Raw genomic sequence first — 8752 nt, 5'->3', positions numbered from 1 at the left:
CACATTCTGGAAAATAATTGAGTAGAATTAATGCTGGCCTTGAAACAGAACTATTTCCCTCAACACTCATTCTATATTAAAAAAAAAAGTCACTGCCATTGTCTCCTTTTCCTTTTCTAATCTTTGCACAGAGCTTAGAATGATGCTATCTAAAAAGCATGTCAAAAGGAGAACCTGATGAGGCCTTAGAACAAAGACAAAACCAGAGACAAGATCTCAGAGATGAGAGAGTTCGTGGTATAGAAACTGCAGAAAACGGCACCAATCTCACTAGCAACTGTCTTATTTCTCTGCAGCCAGAACAGAGTGAACAGAGAGACAAATTCAGCGTATCTGACATCATCAGATTGGGCTCCGAATCACTCTCTCTCTTGCTGGAAATGTACCCTTCTAAACATACCTTCAGCTGCTCTAGAAGCTGAGCCTTCTGGAGATGGTAAATAGGAACTTAGGAGCCAGAGACATATAAGGCACCACAGAGCCCTACTGACTGAGCCTGGATCCAGAGTTCGGCAGATCTCGAGGACAATGAAAATGAATGTATTAATATATATATTTTAAAAAGAACAAAAAGAAAATGAAAGAGCCGTAGGAAGTTAGCAGAATGTTTGAAAAAGGAGGCAATTAGCCCATAACTACTAGAAGCTTTCTAAGAACTGGGAAACTAACTTTAGGATAAAGTCAGCACTGGGGATAGGAGAGCAAAGGAATGGGAAGAGCCACCGGATCCACCAATCCTTAAACCTACCCCTACTTCTGATTTCCTATACTTGTGCCAGTAAGTTTCTTTACCATGGGAGCTAATTCGAAGTTGAGTTGGCTTTTCTGTTACTTGTAGTTTAAGTTATCCTACTGATATAGCCTGTAAACATTAAAAAAAAATGGTGACCATGCATAGTCTCATGGCCTGATTTCACTCCCAGCATGGTCCATTTGTTCAAGCTAGTCTTCCTTTTCCATAATTATGAGAGCCTTCTCACCTGACAGGTGCAGCCTTTCTCTTGACAAGGAGGCCTGGCTGGAAAATTTCAGCTGGAGTCCCAGTGCCTGGAATGTCCCGCCAATCCTCCCACGCATCCATCCATCTACCATCCAGCTGATGGATCAACGATTTACTGCAAGCATTTATCAAAGCATTTTGCTAGGTATCGTTAGGCTACCAAAAGAAAAAAATCAAGTGCTCTCTGCTCTCAGAGACCTTACCGTCTGAAAGGGGCAGGAAATTATATATATAATTATCTATGGCAAAATGTATAAAACTGTGAAGTGTCACTAAAGTGCAGATAAAGTGCCACAGCCGATTAACAAAAGGAAAAGATTGTTTTCCGCTGGGGGGATTAGGGCCATTTTTGTGGAGAAGATGGATTTAAAAAATGTTTTTTAATTGAAGTATAGTTGAATTACAACATTGTGTTAATTTCTGCCATACAGCAAAATGATTCAGTTATACGTATATATTCTTTTTCATATGCTATTCCTGTATGGTTTATTACAGGATATTGAATATAGTTCCCTGTGCTATACAGGAGGACCTTGCGAAAGACGGATTTTGAGTTAGATCTTGGATGATACAGAAACAGTGCAAAGAAAAGAAGCATTCCTGGCAGAGTGGGAGCAGGAGGTAAAGGCCCAGAAGAAAATCATGGAGAGAGGATAGGGAACAGCTGGCTGAAAAATAGAGCTGGCGCTTGAAAGGGTCATTGAGGCCAAATGGTGAAGGGCTGTGACCCCAAGTCCAGGTGTTATTCCATGAGCAGGAGGGTGGAAACTGAATCAGGTATGAGCTGGGCAATAGAGTGTGGTTTGGAAAGAAAGAAATTGAGTATTCAAGACGGGGCATAGCAGGAGCAGAGAGCAGAACCTAGGCGGAGTGGTTTCTCTGTGTAAAGGTAAACTGGGGCACATTAAAATGTTCAGAGTTTATTGGAGCATACAATGATTCGAATCAGGCAACACAAAACCAAAGGTGGTTAGGGACACTCAGCCGACAGAAGGTGGGGAGAGGTTTTTATAGAGAGGACTTGGAAGCAAAGCAAGGAGATTATTCGCTTGGCTATAGCTTAAGTAGGTACCTTCTTTGGGAAAGCCTAGGTGTCTGTGACTGTTCTTAAATTTCATTTTGCAGGATATGAGTGCATTGACTCTGGCTTAAGTTTTAGTTTTCTTGCGTGGGCTGCCAAGACACTAGAGCCGCCTCAGTCTAATGCCCTCTTTGTTTAATTACTTTAACACCGGAAACATCCAGGAAATTCTCTTCTGGAGTCATGCGCCAAGCTAGTAGATATAAGAGACCCTACTTGTGAGGTGGGGTCTAGATGGAGGGATAGTTATCCAGAGTCTAGGGGTGTCACGCCAGCCCCTCATTGGTCAGGCCCAGCCAGCACACTTCGGAGCAGTGAGGTGACGAGACCCTGGATCGGAACCATGTGGACCAACAGGAAATAGGTGAGGGCTGCATGTGTCCAAGGGCCAGACAGGTGAGTATTTGAGTAGAGAAGACAAGATCCAGAAGTGGTACACACCTGGGAAGGACAGAAGAAAGGCAATTCAGAAGCGAACCGGTTGGGAGTATGAGATTAAAAAACGCACACTACCATGTATAAAATAGATAAACAACAAGGATATACTGTATAGCACAGGGAACTATAGTCAATATCTTCTAATAAACTATAATGGAAAAAAATCGAAAAAAGAATATAGATATGTACATATATATAGGTATAACTGAATCACTTTGCTGTACAACTGAAACTACAACAATACTGTAAATCAACTATACTTCAGCAAAAATAGGAAAAGAAGAAGAAGCAGCAGCAGCAGCTGACCAGGCAATAGCATCAAAAGCCCAAATACTGGGTTCGGGCAGAGGGTCAAGAGCCTAGACAAGGAATCAGGACAAGAGCTATGTTGTAGAGACAAGGTGATGAGAGCAGAGGTTTCAGAGTCGAGCAGACCCAGGTTTGAATCCAATGGCGAATATTTACCTGCTGTGTAAACTTGGGCAAGCCACTTAACCTCTCTGAGCCTCCATTTCCTTGACTAAAAAGGAACATAATAATGTCTACCTCACAGAGTTGTTATAACGAGTATAAATAATTCATGGAAAGTGCCTGGCACTTGGAGCTGTCAACAAATGAGAGCTATTATTATTATCAATATCATCCTCATTATTTATATTGAACCATTTCTTCGGCTCAGAATGAGAAGATAAAGCAAATGAGCGGCGTGTTTGCCAAGCGTAGAGAAGCCAGGAGGGGGAGCCGGGCCTCTCCGGAACTGATCACAGATGACTTCTCTGACTTAGTTATTGGCCATTTGTAATTGTCGGTGTGTTCTTGTCATTTGTTCTTATTCTCTGTGCTGCTATCACCACTGTCATCATTCCCTCCAGCAAAAATGAAAAGAACCTTTGATTTTTGTTAAAACAGCCACACGGCTTGTGCTCTGTGGCCGGCATATCTATTCATCTTTTCTGTGGGGTGAGCTGTCACTGATATCCAAGGATACCACCTGCTGGGGGGTTCTGACAACAGTCTCTATGGTTTCTGGCCAGATCTCATTAGCTAAGTGAGGTGGAGCCCCGCGAGGTTAATAGGTTAATGCTGGCAGGGGAGGTTAGAAGGAAAATGGGGACGGGAGACACAGGTGGTTACAAGAGATGATTTTCGAGATGGAAGGACATGGCTGACCCAGCCTGGTGTCAGGGGATGCTGATTGCGGTAGAAATCCAAGGTCATAACCTTTTGCAGCCTCTGAGGGGTCCGTGATGGCATATTTCATCAGAGGAGGACGTTCACTGCAGTGATCCTGCATTGTTTCCAACTAATGTGGTTTTCATCCTTTACACTGAACTCACTCAACTCTTAGTGTCCAATCCAATAACAACCAACATTTATTATACCCTTACTGCATGCCAGACACTGGGCTAACGCATTTTACGTACTGTCGCATTTAAGCCTCATCACAGCTCTATGAAGCTGGTACTATTGTTCGCTCCATTTTATAGATTAATAGAGGCTCAGAGGGGTTAATCAACTTGTCCAAGGCCACACAGCTAGTAAATCTCTGAGCCAAGTTGGGAATTCAGGTTTTGCTGATTCTGCTTCTCCAGCTCTGAATTAGAATGCTAACCAGTGTCCCTCACACTTTAATATGCATATGAGTCACGGGGGATTTGTAAAAAATGAAGATTTTGACTCAGTAGATCTGGCTGGGGTCTGAGAGGCTGCATTTCTAACTAGCTCCCGGGCTATGTGTATGCAGTTGGTCCATGGATCGTACTTGGAGCAGCAAGGGGCTTGCCTGATAGATCTGATTCACAATGGTTGGTAGGTTTCTGTCCTGAGGAGTTTGGATTTTGGTCTTGGATAAGAAGCTTTCAAACCATTTATGGAGTGTGTATTCATTTTTCACACCGAGTAACACGTTATCACAAATTTAGCACCTTAAACAACACCCATGTATTATCTCACCGTTTTTGTGTGTCAGGCATCTGGGAAGAGCATGACTTGGCTCAGAGTCTCACAAGGCTGAATCAAGGTGTCATCCGGGCTGTGTTCTCATCTGGGGCTCAGGTTTGTCCAAGTTCATTCTGGTGGTCACAGAATTCAGTGCCTTGAAGCTAGAGGACCGAGGTCCCTGTTCCCTGGTCGGCTGTCACCAGAGGCCCGCTCTCAGCCATCCTGGAAATGCTGTATTTCTTGTCACCTGGCTCTTCCATCTTCAAAGCCAGCAATGGAGAATCTCCTTTCTGTCAAATCTTTCCCATACTTCAAATCTCTTTGGCTTTTTCTGCCTCTGACCTCTAGTTGCAGATTTAAAGGGCCATGCAATTAGGTCAAGACCACCCAGACAATCTCCCTATCTTAAGGTGAAACTGATTTGGGACCTTAATTACACCTGTAAAATTCCTGCACAGCAGCACCCAGGTTAGTGTTTGAACAACTCGGAGAAGGCTTGAGGATACCAGGGGCCAGGAATCTTGGAGGACATCTTAAGAATTCTGCCTATAACCAAAGGTTTTGGTTTTTCTGGTTGAGCTGTGTGTTGATTGAGGGATGATTTTAGAGCCGTGGAAATTGAGACTATATAAACTGCCTCATTTCCGCTTCCATTTCTTCTCATTTCTTCTCTTTACTATTAAAATTTACCAACAATGGTTTCAAAATAGAAACGGACTGTCTTGGTGGAGATTCCAGCAAATTGAGCTAAGCTCTTTTTCTTGTTTGTTGTATAAACTGAAAGTGTGAAATAGCAACTGATACACAGATCATTTGGAGTTTTTCACTGACACATAACCAATGTCCAGGAATAAGTCCCCAGACAGAGTGATATTTACCCAAAGGCAAGCAGCTTCTACTCAAAAAACCCTGAGTGCTCCGTAGATGACATGAGCTGATTAAACATTAGTGCCTGCAGGGAGATCAGCTTGGTGCTTTGTGACCACCTAGAGGGGTGGGATAGAGGGCGTGGGAGGGAGATGCAAGAGGGAGAGCATATGGGGATATATGTATACGTACAGCTGATTCACTTTGTTATACAGCAGAAACTAACACAACAATGTAAAGCAATTATACTCCAATAAAGATGTTAAAAAAATAAAATAAAATAAACATTAGTGTCTGCATTTTAAAGAAGGAGGGTTTGCAATACCCTGACGTCAAAGATCTGACTGAAGTCCCAGGACTCAAACCCATCTTTTCTGAGTTCTATCTTGTTTTCCTCCCAATGGCACCGTCCTACAGTTACATGGCTCATAAAGTGTTAACGCAGGATTGTTTTCCTTACTTGGATCTCAAAGAAGACAAGTCAAAGTGAGAAGTGGGAAGTAAGCTGCTGGAAACCTGCAGGGGGAGGAAATTCCTAGGGGTTTTCTGTAGTCTGGAGAGTTCCCTCTCCAAGCAAAGCAGAGAGGGGAGGAACATGAACACCCTGTAGATCCTAGGTTTGGAAAGTGTAGCCAAAGACTGCCCCCGGTCAAGAGGTGGGGCTAAGCAGGACATAATCCTGGTGATGCTCTTTCCAACACAATTCTCCTCAGTACCTTCAAAGCTATAGCAAGAGCACCACGTGGGAAATACTGCAATTTTCTTAGCCCGCTCACAGCATAGAGCGCAGCGAGGGAATGGCTGCGGGAAAATCCCAGTGTCCATGGCAACCTCGGGTGAGGAGGGGAAATTGGTAGTAGTGTTTCTTCCTCCAGAGCTTGAAAGCCATGGCTGAGGTAACTGCCCTTAACTATATTTTTGCCAACACATAACAAGCTCTGCTTTGCATTTTTGGTCGCATGGCATCATTTTTGAAATACAAATCATAAAAGCAGTAAATTTCTGCTGTGCCTGCTGAGACTTGCTTTATCACTCTCTTATTTTAGCATCAAGAAAATGACGCTGTCATTCCAGCTGGGAGGTATTTTGATTGTTCCAGACAGAAAGCTGGCTGATCACATTAAGAGTGAGAGAGAGAGACAGAGGGAGAGAGAGAAAGGGATGGAGAGAGAGGGAGTGTACTTTTACGGTGTGTATGTGTCTCCTTTCTGGGGCTGAGAAGGAAATGATCTCATCTCAGCAACGGATAAACACATTTTGATGGTAACTGATTCCCAAGTTGAGACCTTCTATGAAGTCTTCTAACACTGTGGTAGTTTGCTAACAGACAAGGAGAATTCCTCACTAAGGTTATCATTAGCAGAGTTCTCTGCCACTGGCTTCTAAATGGAGGCATAAATGTAGGCTAGCAAAATAGAGACTAGAAATAAAATAAGAGAGTTGGAATGAGTGATCTCTAAAGGCCCCTTTGATTTAAAGAAAATTCCAAGGTGGACATTGGCAGACTTAGAAATGATGATCATTGCCTGAAAAGGGAGAGTATAATTTTAGGAAGGTAACAGAAATCTTCTCGACCGATAAATGAATTTGTGTGTGTGTGTGTGTGTGTGTGTGTGCATGCTTGTCTCCAACTTAGAGGTGATGTTTTTTTTTTTAATTTCAGAATGATGGCTTAGTTGATGGCAGAGTGGAAAGGACACACAGGTCAGCCAGAAGCCCTGGAGCACGGCAGACATTCCCAGAAGGTCTTGGCAGAAAGAGTCAGACTGAGGAGCTGGCTGGCTGGCAGTGCCAGGAAGGGGAAGAGATGAACTATATGTGACTGGAGCATAACCCACGTGGTAGAGAGGTCTGGGCAGCCTGAAGTCCAAACTAGTTGCTGCGGATAATGGGTTGCGGAACTGATTCTTGCAGAGTGTGGTTCAGAGGCAGGATTTGGGAGGACTGACAAGAACAAGAGCCCAGCACCCAATCCAGAACAAATGGGATAGAACAAGGATCCCAGAAAAGGGACCCAGATTCAGGTTGCTAGGGACCTGATCCCCAGGCATGAGACTAGGATGTGGGAAAAGGTTTGTGTAGACCCCACAGCAAGGCTGATTTGATGCTCTTCTCTAGAGAAACCAGCTTAGGTCTCCTTAAATTCTCCCAGACCGTAGAGATCTCGAGGGCCTCATCTGGACTAAGTGGCAAATCACAGAATTAGGCATGCAATTTCAAGAAGTTTAAAATGTGGTTCCTGTCGTCAGGGGTTTATAATTTATTTGGGAAGAAAAGGTCAGCACACATGAAACAGAGAAAAATATGTCTGGATGTCCCTTAACTGCGTTATGTACAAGTTGCAGGTGTTACAAAAAAAGAAACAATTAGTATGTGCCAGGGAGTGACGTCAAGGAAAGTTTCATAGAATTGGTGGGCCATTGGGGATGGTTTGAAGTTTTAAGCAAAGAGGAGCAGATTCTGGGCATTGGGAGTAGGAGATGTTCACGGGGGTGGAGAGAGGAGGGTAAAAAATATCCTGAGATATCGTCCTCATCCTGTTCTTACCCAGGTAAGAATAGTTAAGACTCTTTCCTGCAAGGGCAGCCACTGGTGGAACAGCTGATGGATGAGTACTTGGAAAGCAGAAGGTAAAGAAAGGAAGTGGAGTTTGCTTGATAAGAGAGGAACATGTTGAAGATGACAGTGCAGGTAGCTCCCAGGTTCTGTAGTTGTGGCCAAGAATCTGTTTCAGTCTCTTAGCCAATCCAGCCTTGACTTGCAACAGTGCCCATCACAAGCCTGCAGGGCATTTTCCTACATGCTTCCTGCCTGGGCTCCCCAACCTTACTTATCACTCTGATTCCTGGTTCCTTTCCATTTGTTTAATGACTATGATTGAATCAAATTTTCCTGTTGATTAAAACTCTTGGGATCTTAGAGCCTGAGTCAACGTTTTCTCCCCGCTAGATGACATAATGAGACACACTGTGTTCCAAAAACTCTGGATCCCATTGCTGACAGAATGGGTCACCTGTTTAGCATGAGCGGAATGAGTCACCTGCAAGATGAAAGCTCTGTATTGAGAAGAATGAATCAACTCAGCATATTTGTCTATCTCTGTGACTTTTACTGTAAAAAAAAATGAGTTTCGAGGGCTTCCCTGGTGGTGCAGTGGTTGAGAGTCCATCTGCCGATGATGCAGGGGACAGGGGTTCATGCCCCGGTCCGGGAGGATCCCACATGCCGCGGAGCGGCTGGGCCCGTGAGCCATGGCCGCTGAGCCTGCGCGTCCCGAGCCTGCGCTCCACAACGGGAGAGGCCACAACAGTGAGAGGCCCGCGTACCACAAAAAAAATGAGTTTCAACATATTTGTTTAGCACTGACAGTTGCCTTTCCCAGTCTGCTGCTGCTTAAGAAATTCCTAGTTGTTAATGTCAGATCC

The sequence above is a fragment of the Stenella coeruleoalba genome (genome assembly GCF_951394435.1).
Source record: "Stenella coeruleoalba genome assembly, chromosome: 2".
In the NCBI taxonomy this organism is placed as follows: Eukaryota; Metazoa; Chordata; class Mammalia; order Artiodactyla; family Delphinidae; genus Stenella; species Stenella coeruleoalba.
The sequence above is the reverse complement of the archived record's forward strand: the minus strand, read 5'-3'. Positions refer to the sequence as shown.